This window comes from Myzus persicae, unplaced genomic scaffold, assembly GCF_001856785.1.
Source record: "Myzus persicae strain clone G006 unplaced genomic scaffold, MPER_G0061.0, whole genome shotgun sequence".
Taxonomy (NCBI): Eukaryota; Metazoa; Arthropoda; class Insecta; order Hemiptera; family Aphididae; genus Myzus; species Myzus persicae.
Genome location: NW_019103930.1, coordinates 1 through 17,197, shown reverse-complemented (window position 1 = coordinate 17,197; position 17,197 = coordinate 1). Strand labels below are relative to the sequence as shown.

Genomic DNA, 17,197 nt, shown 5'->3' with positions numbered 1-17,197 from the left:
AATCACCAAATTATTTTTGGGCTTTCTGCTACTTCTCTTTTCTTCTTCATTCTCTTGCCGTCCTCCCTTAATAATTATTAGTTATTTCCAGTTTCTTCTCATAACATGTTTAAATCATCCTTTCTTATTTAGCTTTTTAAATTAAATCTTAATTATTCCTTCCTCTTTTGCATTAGAAGTATTTTACAATGTATTATTCAGAGTGTAATATTTTGTATAACATTTCACTGGAACAGAACTATAATGATAGGATAGCCATAGTTAATTAAACCATTTATCATGTGACATGTATGTATAATCATTGTATAATGAATTGGACAATTATTTTTAATAAAAACATTAATTATAATGATGATGATATTAGTTGTAATCATACTAACGAGGTAATTTACAATTTAAAAAATAATAATAATAAATAATAATAATAAAACTTGGCATAAAATATTTTTAGGTCATTCATTTTCTCAACTTGTTGAGTTTTTAGAATTACATTTTGGACTTAATGGATTATTGGTTGAGCGACTGGTTGCTATAATTAAAATCTTTCACAATTACAATTATTGTTACGAATTACCTTTTTAAAATTTTCTTCAAATGACATGCTTGAGAAAATTGTTTGTGTTAAATTGGCGGCCACATTTGGTTTGTTAGGAAATTGATCGTTTGTAAGCTTGTTAAATAACCATTCGGTTTGTAAAATAATTTCTATAAAATAACTACTGGAAGTAATTAACTTGTCATAAGACAAATGCCTAAACCATGATGGCATCATGGAGTCGTGACCTAGTACAGTTTTGGTTTTATTGAATTCAGTTGTTGTACATTATATTTCAGATATTGTAGACTAATATTGTTTAGCCACCCAACTTGCTAAATACTCTATTAAAATAAGTTCCATTTCATTTATATTCCTGTCTTCGGTTAAAATTTCAGATTCAGTTGTGTTCAATGAAAGCATATTCACATCTTTAGACACTTCTTTTTCAATATCTCTTAAAAGTTTACTTGTTGTACAAAATTCTTTTTGTATAATACTCATATGCTTGTTCTTAGTTAATCATTAATCTCTGTATAATTATTAGTAGACATTTTATGCGTACCTAAGTAATATAAGAACCAAATAGAATTTATATACTGCATAGTGCATAGCTTATAGTCAAACAATGAACTCTAAGAATACTGCAAACTCACACATTTTTGGGGAGTTTTATATAGGAAATCTTAAAATTTTCACATTTTATTATTATGTATAGTTGTGATATTATTGGTAGGTTAAACTTCTATTTAGTACAGATTAATAGGTTACCTAGATCGAGTTTTAAGCTAGTAGGACAGTAGGTATATATAACTTATTATTCGTATTTCAATTTGATTTTATATCCAAAAAAATATAACTTCCCCAATCATCCAATCATGACTAGGCTTAAAGTTGTTATCAAGATTCATAGTTTAAAAACGTATATGTTGTTTTCTAGACGATTTCAAATAGGATTATGATTAAAAAAATTACACAGTTGTTGCAGCATCAGTTGCTATTTTTGCAACCCGTGCACCACCGTACATTCAATTTTCTTATGTGGGGGAGGGGGACAATTATATACATATTATGTTTATCGGAGTATAGATGTAGTAATGATGTATCAGGGAAAGCTTTTGAAATAAATGGATGCATTTTGGGTTGCCGGGGTTGAGTAGGGCAAGTGCATTAAGAATAGAATACAACATTTTATTAGTATTTTGACAAATACTTTATTTTATACATACGTTACAATTTTCATGACGTGTTTATTTTTCGGGAGTAACTGAATTGGTTCCCGTTTGTTTTCATGCAGGTTAGGTTCATCCAGGTCCTATAATAGTTAGAGTTTTCACTTTAAACATTATTTTTCAATAGTAAATCATATGTACCTATATGCAAAATTAGTACAAAATATAAATTTGATATAGCATAAATATAAAATATAAATATACCTACACTCCATAGTCCATAATACAATAAAATTGCAATAATTATTATATTGGTGTTATATTAAATTTCGAAGTAATAATGCAAAGGAAGTTACCGGCAAACCGGAAAGAAATACCAATACTTGGAAAACTGTATATATGGCGAAATACCAATACTTGGAAAACTGTATATATAATATATGGCTGAATACATTTATGAGAAACTTACACAAATTGAACATTTGCAATAAACCAAATCAAATTTAAATTATATATATTGTATTATTTTTATTTTGTATCCCTAAGTGGCGACTGGTTAACTCCCAAATCAACGATTTTAAATTGCATATAGCTATTATATTTTATTTTTTTTAACAAACATAATTGCACATTTTTAATCAAGCCTATTTTAAAATTGACAGTTCTAAGCCTGTAAATATGAGAAGGAAAATAGAGTAATTAAACGGGAACCAATTCGGCTTACATAAATAAAACACCTTTTTTAAACGGCGACTAATTCGACCCTTGGGGTTGGGGCTCTCGAATCACCAATTCGGTACCAGCCTATTTTTCATTTTCATCATTTCAAAATGGGTGTTTTTCGTCCTCACAGCTTGGGGGGATTTATTCTGGAAACTCCCCCTCCCCCCACCATTTATTCACTACTGAACATATGTAAAATAAAATAGGAATGATTCATGTTTATTTTTCGTTATTCATAAAGCATATGCAATAATTATTATACTCAACGGTGGTCAATGGGTGAATCTTTATAAATTATATATATATATTTATTTTATTTTATTTATATTTTATTTTATACATAGGTATTTGTATTGATATAGCTCATAATAGAATATAAGCGTTCATAATTCATACATAATTATATGCGGCCATATGTATGTAAATACTTTATAAATCTTTTATGATTGAAAAAAAAAATAATAAATAATTTAATTAAACAATCAGTTAGGTATCACTGCATCAAATCATACTAAGACCTTTGTCACTGGCGAGAGGTAGCTCTATGCATTTTATAAATTAAAAACATGAAATAAAATATAAAATCATGTTGTACTGTTGTAGTAGAAGCTAGAAACTGGCAACTGCAATCTATACAAATTTATAGTTCCACTAATTTAATAACAATTTAATTCATCACTAAATGATCATTCAGAGGTCACTTGGGTATTAGTATTTAGTCCGCGGATCATAAAAATAAATAGATTTATGCCTAATAAAAAAATAATTTGTAAGAGGAACACAATCATTTTTAATATCAAAGTCTCAATCATTATTAACAAATAAATTTAAATTATAGATTTTGTAATATTTATTTATAGTTTAACTATTAACATTCACTGTAAATAGTTTTTTTTTCAATTTATGTACTATAAAATATTTATTTCTAAAAAAAGACCTTACAATTTAATACAAGGATTCTCATAAATTGATCTTAGCAGCCGTTTAAAATATAAAAATACACAATTACTTATCTACATGGAACCTTGTTTTAAATATTCAATTCTTATAGCTATAGAAATTAAATATTTTATATATTTTTAACTAGAAAAATACAAAATAATTTGCAAATGTTGTCAAAATTTGAACTTTAAATAACTATGGAAAAAATTGTTATTCTTCCGTTATAACAATATATCAGGTACCTTGTATTAAATTTTCAATCTTTTTGAAAAAACGAATATAATATTATTGACATTTATACAAATAAAAACTAAAAAAATTGAAGACTGAAAATATCAGTAAACAGCTTCAAACAAGTCAAATATTTTGAAAATTGTATCAAGTATAGGAAATGATAAAATTAATATTTGGTGTTAATTTCAAGAATTTTTTTAGGTAGTTATATTCGTTTTCGAATTACCTGAGACAAAATAGAAAATTCCATAAAAATCTAGTGAATTGTAAATATCCAATGTTGTAAAAATTTCACCTTCAAACGCTCATAAAAATTTAACTTGACTTTCCGGTAGACATTTTTCTTTGATAAAGGTATAGTCGTATAGACATAACTTATGAGGAATCTTGTATTTAATTATAAAATCTAAGATTAAAAAATTTTTTTTTATGAATTTCTAACTCAAAATAATTTGCACATTTTCGGGATTTTTACGTAGGTATTTTGTCAAAATTTGAAATTCAGAAGCTCATAAAAAATTATTGTGGATTTACCCTCATTTTTTTTTTTAATATTTCCACTAACAACAACTGGCTACATGACATAAGCGCCAAAGGTACAAAAATGACCTATCATTTGCGCCAAAATTTGTATGACATAAGCGCCAATCTAATATTGTATACCTGTTTTACCTAACACATGGCATAAGCGCCAAAGGTATAATAATGACCTATCATTTGCGCCAAAATTAATATTTTATTTCATATAATATATTACATTAAAAAAATTGTCAATAATAAATTGTTAAAATATAATATGAGTATAGGTATGTATACATGCAATAAATATAAATTTAATAAATTGGTTGAGTTTTTGTAAAATAATACATTTATCGATTAAGGTTAAACGTTTGGAGTTTTTGATCGATATAGTTCTAATCATAATATTATCTGTTATTTAATATCTATTAACCGTAGCACCAGTGGCGGCTCGTGGTGTTCAAAGTAGGCGGTGTGCAATCATTGCAAAAGTTTATTTTAAAAAAATTAGTCTGTTTTAAGTATAAATGTAATTAGTAAAATATTTATTAGCATTTTTAATTTTGAGATTATACAGTTTTAGAAAATAATATTAAGTACTTTAAAAAATATTAATTAGGAGTATAATAATAATTGTCGTTTGTTTGTTTTTAAAATTTAATTTTTTTTATAATAAATACAGTTAAACAGATATTTGTTAAAAATTAATTTATTATTATACATTTTCACTATTATATCTAATTAATATATGTGGTGAGCTCACACTTGCACACCTAGGCACGAGCCGCCACTGCGTAGCACACAGGTACCTAGAATTTTGGCGCTTATATACGATACGATTTTGGCGCTTTTGTAAGGTACGATTTTTTTTTCTTATCACATTTTGGCGCTTATGTCTTTCACCGCAACAACTTACGAGTTATTCCACCGGTGACCGGTCTAGTTATTATATATACCTGTGGATATTACTTAATAAGAGATAACGACTGTAAACTGATAAGTGATAACTCTGTATCACGACGGCACGACGCGTTTGCAATTACATTATAATAATTCATAGACATTACTATAGTTAGTAGTTAGTAGTTACTAGTAAGTCTAGTATTACTATGTTAGACCAAATACTTATATATAACCTATAGTAATCTATCAGACTGGAATGCTCGACTTGCTCTCACTCTGTAGTCTGTAGATACTTATAAAAATTATTTATTTATTTTTAGTATCAACATTATTTGTCGTGGTATTTACCTACTCTATACCTATTTTATTTAAAATTATTTCTGTTGTTTCCATTTAATTGTATTTATTGTTTTCATTATAAAATGGCTAACTATTTTGATTTTCACAGATTGGAGTTAATGAAAATCCTAAAGTACTAATGTCTTTTTTCATAAGTGAGTACCTATCATAAAATATGACATCCCATATTTAACTATTATTTGTCTATAAGCAGCTTGATATGTATTGTATACCTATAAATTATGTACTTACACATTGAAATAATAATTATTTATTTTGAACGATTTCCGGGTAAAGAATATATAAAAGAAAAATTGTTGAATTTCTTTAATGAAATTGGCCTAAACACCACAGGTATAATTATAAACAGTTAAACACGTTCTGCTCATTTTAATTCTGCATACTTTATTTTTAATTAAAACAAAAACATAAGAATTCTAAAAAAACACTGCTATTCTATTGTGGAAAGAGTAAAAAAGTAAGTTATACCAAAAATTAGCCTCAAACCAGTATGAAAAAAAAGGTCTGTGCGTTTGTTCCAAAATATCATTAATAATGTGGAATAATTTTATTGTAATTTGGACCAAAAAAATGTTTAAATTGTATTATGATATATTTTAAAAATTAACACATTTTAGAGTTCTTATATTATATTATTTATTTTTAGCTTAAAAATATGTTCACCCAGGATTAGTTAAACGTCTCCTGCCAAGTGTTTCAATTATTAATGAGCCAAGTACAAGATTTGCAATTGTGTTTTGTTTGAAAGGACTGAAGTCAAGGTAAATAACATATTTTAATTATTTCATTTATTTATTAATTTTTCTTATTTACTTCGCAAATAATAATAATAATAATAATTTTTATTTTAGTTATTTTCTATTAATGATTCAATGTATTAAATACCAAAGGTGAAATGGATATTTCATTGATATCAGCTGTATTTTATCAAGGCTTAGAAAAAAATGAAAATTTATATGCTCAGGTACCTAATTACTATATTATTATTTTTAAATGTTTTTATACATAATTTTCTATTCTTATTATATTTTAGAATTCTGCTAGCTGTGTAAAAAGTATAAACGATGAAGATGAGATTGCATTATTGTTATCAGTTAATTTACCTTCTACTCTGCCGTTCATGAATATAGAAAGCACTTCCAATATATTAGTTATTAAAAACCCTTTTGTAAGCATGACAATTTAAATTGAATCGTATTTTATTAAAAAAAAAAAACTGAGTTTAGTTGAATAGCAACTATAAATTATACTCTTTTGTATATATAAGTATATTATTTTAAACTTTCTTTATTTAAATAAAACATTACTTATGGCTGTTGGCAGAACGAATGCTTCAGATATTCCATGTTGTCGCTTTCTAAAATATGGAATTCGGGCGTTAACGGATGAGCTTGCTATTAAAAATCTGAAGCTCAAAACAGTTTGGAAATGAGTTAGCCGGCAGAAAAATAAAATAGCGACAATGAAAATAATTATCACAAAACTACAAAAAGAGAACTTCATAAATGAATACATTGATTTCATATTTTTATAATCCTTTGGTAATTAATCAACGTAAATGAATCTTTGATGATCATGTTTCAAATTTTGATTTTCTTTATAAATATAAGTAAGTGAATTATTAAAATATATTAAATCATAAAATCAATACCTAACTATTATTATACTGTGTGTTATGTAGTATGTACCCATAAATTGATTAATTACCTACTATTTTACATTTTAAAAGAAAACCACTATTTATTTTTCAACAAATTACTATTGCTTCAGTTTTATTTTAATAAAGCTTATGTTTTTAGGCATTTTCAACAAGCAAATAGTCAACTTTCCAAAGTGGTCAATAAGCATAATTGTATATATCTATAATAATCAAAATATGTTTGATATGGGATTTGTTCAATATCTTAGAAAAAACATTATTAAATCTACTTGTCGTCTAAATGTGTACAGGTATCCAAAGATGGTAAGTTTTAACATCTTATTTTAAATACATTAATTTCTTGATTGATCATTAGCTCCTTGCAGGACTGATAAGTACACAATGTTTAAATAGCATGAACCCTAAAAACTTAAATTATTGTGGTGATGTTTATAATTATTACTGTTAAGCTTTACACATACACATCTATGATTAATGTGTTAAGACTTAAAAAACTTATTGTGTATAAAGTGTCTGTAGATTGTTCCAAACACTTTCCGTTTTTTAATTTTAATTATGATTTAAAAAAGTTCATTTTTTCAAGTTTTCAATTACTGTTCACAATAATATAAGATATAATTTTTACAAAGTGTTCTGTTTAATCCATAGATAATTTTCAGCCAAGTTCAAACTTTTTTTCAAAATAAAAACCGGACAATGTAAATCAACTTAAATGTTGACAAAACTAATGGTCTTTTAAGCTAAAACTGACGGCAGTAGCTAGGCCCCTTAACATGAGGAATAAAAGTCAATGATGCTCATTTCCATAATCAAATTTATTTCTATATAATTCATTTTTAATAAAAAGTTTTTATTATATTTTTAATGTAGAGCATCAGTGTTTGATGATAACTTGTTATTAAGTAATTCTGAGGATTGCGTATAAAGGAAAGACATTTACATAGTGAAATTAAATGTTAAAACTTGTAATAAATTAATTAAAAACTAATAATAATTTAACTTCCATACACTTGAAATATTTGAAATGTTTTTTAATTGGTTTCAGAGCGTTAGTTTTCTGTCACTCCTGAAATAATTAGCTTTCATACAGCTGAATGATTGACACGGTGCGTTACGGTCGCCAGTATAAAGTACGGGCACCACAACGACCGATCTTCACCTTACCAACCACCACCACGGGCAAAGTCGGTTCGACACAGTCAACTCTCCCACCTCACCACAAAGGCATAGGGTGGGACGGGAAGACAGGTCGGCCCGGGCAAGTACCGGCCGCCCGGTTTCGTTCTCTTTTGCCACCGCCGTCATCGCGCCAACACGCACCTTTGTCGTCGTGCATAAAATACATATCTTTTTCTTTTCTCCACCGTCAACACCAATATTGGTCGTTGTTATCCACACTACATTTCTTCGTCATTCGCGTGTGAAAATAAACGCTTAGCAAAAAACCACAATCGGTGATCGTCATTTATTGTTTCTTTTTTTTTTTTTGAATCACCACCTCAACCTACACCTTTGAACGGGGTACCGCGGAACCTTAGACGCTAAACCCGCCGTCGCCACATCAAATTGGCTCCCCGGCGGGGAATCGAACCCCGGTCTCCCGCGTGACAGGCGAGGATACTTACCACTATACTACCGAGGAATAGTTGCAATTTGATTGTTGATCCTTTCTGTGGAGTTGGCAGTGATGTTACTCAATTCGCTAAAATGTGTGAGCTTAGTAAGTCTTAAAACGTAATATGTTTCACATATAACACTAACACGATTGAATTTATTTTGTATTTTAGTTAAAGCTATTGATATTTATCCAAAACAAATTGAAATAATCCGTTGCAACGCAGACTCATATGGTGATGTTTATTGAGTTAAATTTTTGATATAAGACAAAATTACATTTTCGTATTAATTAGTAATTAATTAGTAATTACTAAATAATTATATATTAAACATGATAATCAATAAGTAATCATTATCATTAGGTATGTTTTTTCAAACGGAATATAGCAGAATGCTTGTTCAATTCAAGGTTTAATCTACCATATGGACTTAGCAATGAAGAAACTACCACATTGCACGTGTCATAATGGTTTGAAATCAGAATCAACTGATTTAATAATTTTTAATATTCTATAATTTTGCTGTATATTTAGTGTTTGTTACAGTCTTAGTAAGAAACCAATTGATTATGTAAATTTTCCTTTGTAAACTTATTATAAGTATTGTATTCATCAGTTAATAATTTAATGTATTAATCTATTATGAATCTAACTTAAGCTTACCAACTATTTGTTTTTACAAAATTTAATGTGTATTGTTGGACTCTGTATTATGTAAGCATTCCGGTAGAACTGGAAAAGGAAATTTTCCAGATGTCCTATATTTATTATTATGTTCCACTGAATTATATATGTTATATTATTTAGAAAATTAAAAAATGCTTTAAAAATATTTTCATAATCTGTTTTGCTAATATTGTGATAGAAAGTGCTGAATGCAAAATATTACATAAATAGAAACATTGAATAAAATAGTTAATAATTGATAGAAATATTTTATTTTGTGAAACAAAAATTAACTTGTGCATTTTTATCTATTGTCTTACAAATATTCTATTTAATAATAATTCTACTATGTATCATTATTTTGTACTGTTTTATACCTATTTAATATTATAATATATATGTATATTTCACTATTTCCAAATTTGACTGACGATTTCCATATTATATAAATATAATACTAGGGTACAAGAGCCTAATCCCACATCACTGTTTTACACACATGTATAGGAAAACTGCCATATTATATTCATTGTAACTAGTGATTACTATGTTAATAATTTAAAAATATGCCATGGCAGCATGACCTATAATCTATATAGTTCTTAATATTAGTAACAATATAAAGTGTTTTGACCTTTGGTTGGAGCTTTTTTTTTTAATTGATTTAAATAATAAAATATACTGTATAAACAAACTTCCAAATTTCAAACTATTAAAACCTTAAAAATAAAAACATTAATTAAACAATTTTGAATAAACACATTATATTATTCTCGCTTAATATTTTTCCTGAAAGGTTGTATATCACAATGAATGAAATATGGGGAGCAGCCATAACTCATAATTGATAATTGATTTGGTCATTGTGCCCTCTAAACTTAAGAGTCTACAGAGTAAAGAGTAAAAGGTAAAATTGTAATTTTGTAAAGTTCATACTGTACCTAAATTGTTAACAATTCATTAATTATAAATTATAATATTTCTAAACCTGTAAAATGTGTGGATAGACTTTATAGGTTTGATTTTTAGTATAAAATAAGGTATATTAAATTGTTGTCACTCTAGGATTTAGATTTTGAAGCCATTGTATGGATTTACTTTCAACACTACACAAATGAGGAATGAAACAGAGATTGATAGGTTTACGTTATCTTAATAATGCGTACATCTTTTTATAATACCTAAATTATAAGCAATTTATTATTGCAAACAAATAAATTATAGTTTCTTACAATAATTTGGAAAAGAAAGTTGAAAATTGAAATTTAATACAAAATTGTGTTGTATTATTAGATATAGTGTGGAGTTCTGCTAATAGTACACATGAACTCATCACTCATCACTTTTTAGGGCATTACAAATGTAATGATGTTCAACTTTGTAGGTATCAAATTGGTATTTTGAGACAGTGAAAAAAAAAAATTAAGGAAAAACTGGAATTTTTACTCAAAACCATATTTCGACTAAATCGATTTTGTGTTTTTAGTGTCATCGCAGACATGAATAATAACATCTGTGGTTGTAGCTTAAAGTTAAACTATAGATACTTTATCACCCACCTATTAATTTTTTGTACCTACAAGTTACAACCTACTTACATCATTGCCGTATTTTGGGATAATTTTTCACTGTGACACTATAATGAAATTCCAATAATAAATTTTTTTTTAAATTTAGCTACAGTTTTTAGACACTATTTCAAACTTGTTCAGTTCTTATCAAAAACACACTATTTTGACACAATAAAAAGTACTTTATTCATTGCTCAAAATGATGAATACATACTTTTAATCAGGACTTGAAACCGATTTTGCTTACTAGATAAAACCGTTAAAAACCAAAATCTATATCGAATAATAACTGAAAACGAAATCGAAAAAAAGTGAATGCCGGTAATCGAAACCGTAATTGAAATCTGAAAAAATTGAAACCAACATTCAAATCTAAAAACGAAATAAAAATATATTTTCGGTTGTAAGCCCTGCTCTAATACAAAGTAAATAGACGTATAAAAATAAAATAATTGTAATATCAATTGCTTCATAATTTCATATATTTGAATATCCTTGTGCAGTTGTGCCTATGAATGCTCAGCAAAGTCAAGCCAACAAAGCGATCTTGTCCTATATTTGACTGCAACCAAGTTTTTAACCTAAGTTGAAATTGGAATTTAAAATAGGATTTAACTTTAATCACATCAGCTTCCGCAAAATAGTAAAAAAAAAGCAACGGGAGTCAAATTCCTCTACAGCTCCCTTCAAAAACGCCGCTGACTAACACTAGCTTAAAGTATAGCACAGTTTAAATTGAATGAAATATTTTAATATTATAATATAGGTAGGAAAAGTAGGTAGCTACCGATAATGTGGAAAAGTGTGTACTTATAATTATTTATGTTTTATGTAGATAGGTCTGTCCTGTATTACTGTCCTCAAATTACGATTATAATAATGGAAAAATTATGTGAAAATATATTATGATACTTTGGCCAGAAATGTTTAGACACCGTAGAATTGTACGGATTAATATCCATGCAATATGCAAATATTTCATAAATATAGGACGTGATGAACTCATTATATTTAAATTTACACTAACACAGAATTTACAGGACTCTACAATATACTTTTTTAATATTATTTATATTTTAACATACGTAACGAATATCTTATAATATCATCTATGGACTATTGCGTTAAATGTTTTCTCTGCTTTACCAACTGATATTATAGGCAGGTATATTCTATGAATTGCTGAAAGGTTGTCGAAATGAATAAGTTTCGTTTTCTGATATATCTATTATTTTTAAATTAATTCCTAAACAATTTTTTTTCTTAATTGATTTTAAACTTAATTAAAAAATGATCTAGTATTTTTATGCGTGAAGCCGTGAATATGTAACTATTATACCTACTATTGTTTTTTTTTATAAAATATGTTAAATGTAGAGTTTTCGACAATTTATAATATATATGACCTTGAGGCTTAGACTACTCTGTGTAACAATATATTTTATAAATAAAAAATTATTATCTATTTCCGTAGGTGGGCATATCAACATTCCACCATCCACCGCGAGGTCTGTGTAGTAGAGTAGTAGAGGCTACAAAGTATATTATTTTTAACTATTTTTTAAAACAAAAAAATTTACAATCTGTACAACAGTTTGATAATAAGCCGTTAATTATCAGTAAACTACTAAAGTGCTCATAATAATATGTATACTATTATAGCCAAGGTGGATTTATCTACGGATTATCAATACACCTTGAAATTACCTGTATGATGCTATTACGTGACTAGGTAGTAGGTATATGTCCAAAGGTGTAGATCCTGGCTAACAAAGGGGGCTTCAATATTCTGTAGCATTATATAGAGCCGCTGTGGCTATGCCCTCACACCACCCAAAAATTTTTTGGCAAAAATGTATCTGCAACGCATAATGTTTAACAGAAACACTTCATCTATATATAATTAGCGATTAAAGCTACGGATACTCTAAGGTCTAAACTATATCCCTTAGAACAATCCCTGAAATTTTCATAAAAATCGGTAGAACTGTTTTTGTGTCTTTAAGTCACATCCATGACACATAATATGGGCATTGAAGTCTTTTATACAGAATGTAACGGGAAGACCCGACAAAAGAAATAACTTTTGTTCTATTCAACATTTAAAATTTTTTTTATATATCATTTATAGACGCTTACACTTCACTTAGTGTAACATTTTTTCTTTTTTTTTTAAAACTGAAAATAAAATTTTTAATCCAATATAACTACATTTTTTTTGAAAAATTAAAATAGTCAATTTGTAGATCTAATTTTTAGAAAAATTTTGTTTGTAAAAATAATTAATTAAGTCATATTGTAGTTTATAGTTTACAATTTTTTTAAATGTCATTATTTGTTAAGTAAAGTTAATCTAGTTGTAAAAACATTTTAGATTCAATACGTCTAAACTTTTTAAAATATTTTATGAGCATTTTTAAATAAGTACATATTTATAAAAATCTGTATATATTTTTAAAAGTTTTTAGGTTTCAAATTAATGAGTCATTTCAAAAAAATGTTGAGTTAAAAAAAATCATAAATATAAACTACGACTTATATAAATGTTTTTGTTATCTAAAGTTATTTAATAACCAGATTCACAGGTTGGCTTCCTATATTGAAATTTTCAAAAATATTTAAAATCAGATTTAAAAATATTTTCAGTATTAAGAAATAAAAATAAAAAGTTACAGTATATAAAGTTATAGTATATAGTATATAGTATATAGTATATAATACGTGTTACACGGGAGTTAATAAATTATATATAACAATTAAAAAATATTGATTGGAACAAAAGTTATATAATTAGCCAAAATAGGAAATTTATCTTTCCTTATTCCATTTAAATACCTACATAATACACACACAGAAACATTAATTATTTTTATGATTTTCCTCTTCTTAATAAGGTTTAGACATATTTTTAATGGAGACACAAAAAACTGGAGACCGATTCAACGATTGCTTAAAAGTTGACGTAATCCTGTAATATCGTTAAGATTGGTAATAGAATTTATGAAGTACTGGGTTAGGTATACATAAAAAATATGACTAGAATTATGTAAGAAAATCAAGATTATAAATCATCAAAGTAGTCATAATAATATTGTGTTCATAAGACGTCACTGGTATCTACGTATTATTTGATTTTAAGATATGTTTTTTTAAATATATTTGTAAAAAAGCAGGTGAATGGTAATGGTTCACTGTAATGGATGGTTTTAAATTTGAATTCAATGATATCATATATGATATATCATTGTATATGAAAAAGGATTCTGAACCGAGATGGTATGTCAATCTAGATAATAAGTTATTATTAATACTGTAGGCAAGTTGGATTAATATTATTCATAATATAATCCTTAAATTATCAGTGATGCTGGAAAAATATTAAATACACTTGCGTAAAATTGGGATGTTTTGGAACCGAATTACAACAAAATTTCCCACCAGAAAAGTTGCCGTTGAAGGAAATCGAAACAGCTTTACTGCCCTAAACCGTGATGAGGGACACAAAAATAAAATAAAAGAACAAACTCACATCATTGTAAAATCAATACATTCATCGCTCCGCTCAGAATCTAAAATTGTATACGTCATATATTTTATACTATAATATTATATTCTACAATAGTGGTATGATCCGCGATCAACGACAATCATTTAAATAAACAAACAAAATATTCTAATTTTGTGAATCAAAAGTAGTACTCGAGTACATGTGTTTAAATACTTTCTGAATGGATTTATTTGTAACTATATTTAAATGTCGAAGATAACTATGAAATAACTGAATTTCGTTGTGTGCAATGTGGCAACGTCGCATTTGATTTCACGCTCAATCGTACGCCTTTGAACAGTCAAAATCGTGTTCCTTGATATTCCGGCGCTGCAGCTGTGCGCAATTGTGCACCCAAAAAGGTAGGACCCGCGCAACTGTAATCCACCGCACCAACCGAACCCAATGTTTGGTATATTACATGTGTCACACGTGTTAATATTCTATAGCTTTTATGGTTTCCGGGAATACCGAGTGCTTACTGCCTACTAACAAACGCACCACCATATGTATGCAAGAAAATATGTTTGCATGAAGGCACGCAGGGTTTTGATTTTTTTTTTTTGATAACCTAAAGAAAATCAAATTTATTCATTCGTACAGATTAATTTATATATTTCCATTTGGATTTTGAAAATGATTGAATATTGATATTTAAAAAAAAAAAACTACAAATAATTTTTCTTTTTGTATTTACTATGAACATTTGGTAAATCTACTGTCATTAATGTACTCGTAACTCGTGTAAGTCTGTCCGGCGTTAAAACCATTTATCTATAAAATATCATTATTATGCAACAATATATTATTATCCAACAACTATTGTTGGTACTTACGACGGACCACTTTTAAAACATTTTGAAATAGGAATTAAGTATATTTAAACATTTTAATATTCTCCTTAAAATGTCCTTAAAATTGACTACATCAAACCCCGTAAAAACGGGCGTGTAAATCCTTTAAATAATAGCTTACATTTAACATATTTTGTTGCCCTTTTATAGGTAGATACTGTTATTGCGTTTGTTAATGTTATATTCATACCATTATACCATTACAGATTTTAAAGATGTAGAGAACTATACGAATTAAGAATTCTAATGTGTATAAGAATTATATAATAAATAATAATATTATCTTGGAACATTTTAATCAGAGTTGACTTTAGTTGTTTCCGCATTTTATTGAATATCCATAGAAGTAGTATATTATAGCCAGTGATCATTACCTTTCATGAGACGTGTTGTTTTCAAAAACTATCGAATACGTGCTTATATGCAAAGACATAGGTACCATAACAGATAAATACATATTTTTAAATTTCAAACGTATTCCATACCTATTTTCTATAGAGTTTAAAGATCCTAAAATATTATAATTATAGGTAATTAATAGAATTTAAGAAATTAGCTCATTGTTAAATAAATAAATGTATAATATTATATCATCTTGCAGGATGTAATTAGTAACAGTTAATACTGAACAAATACTTAATTAAATCAAAATGAATATTAAACAATAGGATATGGTTCACTGATACTGATACAAGATCTAAAATCTAAATAAAGTCAATAAGTATAAAAATATATTATTTAGGGTAGTAGGTCATTAAAGGTACTAATGAGTCTAAAATTGTAAAAAAAAAAATAGACGTACGTCAGAGGTGGTGTATTATTTTTAATTTATAAATTTAGTAATAGGATTAATACGTATTAAAATATTATAATTTGTAAGCATTTCCCTCTGTATGGAACCGTTAAATTAGTTTGTAGCCTTGTAGGAAATAATATATAGGTAGCCAATATAAATTTGAATATCGTATGTTTAGACGAAAGAATAAGTCGAAGCTGTTGTCGTCTGCACTCATAAAGTTCAATAAATATAAAAGTGATATATATGTTATAGGTTTTAATATTGCTTATTATAAAACTGGGGACAATAAACAATAATAAAGTAGGTATTGAAATCATTTATTCGGTGGTTTATTGCAAGTAGTTCAGCTTAGCTGAAGTAGATTTTAGCGGAGAAGAATGCTTAATATATTTTTCAGTTTTTTTTTCAAAATATATCATTGTAACATGTGTCTTGTCACTGCATTTATTTCACTAGGACTAGGGTGTTTGAGATTTGTGTGTTCAGGTATTTATTTCATAGTTCTTGTGTTCAAAAACGTGTTCCTCATTTAATGTGAATAATATAATGTACATATTTACATAACTTTTATCATTGGTGATTAATTATAATAGTTTTATACTTATTTTTACTATATTATAATTAGATATGGTATAATTTATCAACACATGACAATTGTTACGTACTTTTAATAATGTTGTTGGGAGTTATTTTTTAGGTTTTTATTATGTGTAATGTATTTTTACATAATACCTATAATATTATTATATGATTATTTGTAAATGTAATGGTTTATTTTTAATATAATTTTTAATTTATTTATTTTCGACTGTATCTATAGCTAATTGTAGAAATGAATACCTATACAAATGTATTTATTTGAAGGCGGAGAAAATAATATGGCTTCAAAATATTTGGATTTATGTTTCGAAAGCATGCGTTTAGTCAAATTATTGTGTTTATTGAATATGATCGAAACGAAAAACATGAATTTAATTAAAAATAAAACATGTGGTTTTAGTTAAAAAGTCACCAACAATTTCAAAAATGTATGAAATTAATGTATTTTTATTTATTAGTCTGATATTGACGAAATTGTCTATTTAAAATTTATATT

General features: G+C 26.9%; 1 long non-coding RNA gene and 1 other non-coding gene across 6 annotated transcripts; one reads left to right on the top strand and one right to left on the bottom strand.

The window, feature by feature from the left end:
- The first annotated feature begins 5,121 nt into the window (after window positions 1-5,121).
- Window positions 5,122-9,496, top strand: LOC111036487. Of its 5 annotated transcripts, none has more exons than XR_002604774.1 (9): window positions 5,122-5,217; window positions 5,477-5,522; window positions 6,035-6,149; window positions 6,240-6,352; window positions 6,422-6,556; window positions 6,712-6,997; window positions 7,188-7,351; window positions 8,094-8,768; window positions 8,836-9,496. It is a non-coding gene; the product is annotated as an uncharacterized LOC111036487 (long non-coding RNA). The 5 variants fall into 5 exon arrangements; XR_002604772.1 differs by having other exon boundaries at window positions 5,139-5,368; XR_002604775.1 differs by having other exon boundaries at window positions 5,139-5,522; window positions 8,836-8,898; window positions 9,028-9,496.
- Window positions 8,619-8,690, bottom strand: Trnad-guc. Its single transcript has one exon. It is a non-coding gene; the product is annotated as a tRNA-Asp (tRNA).
- Window positions 9,497-17,197: the final 7,701 nt, after the last annotated feature.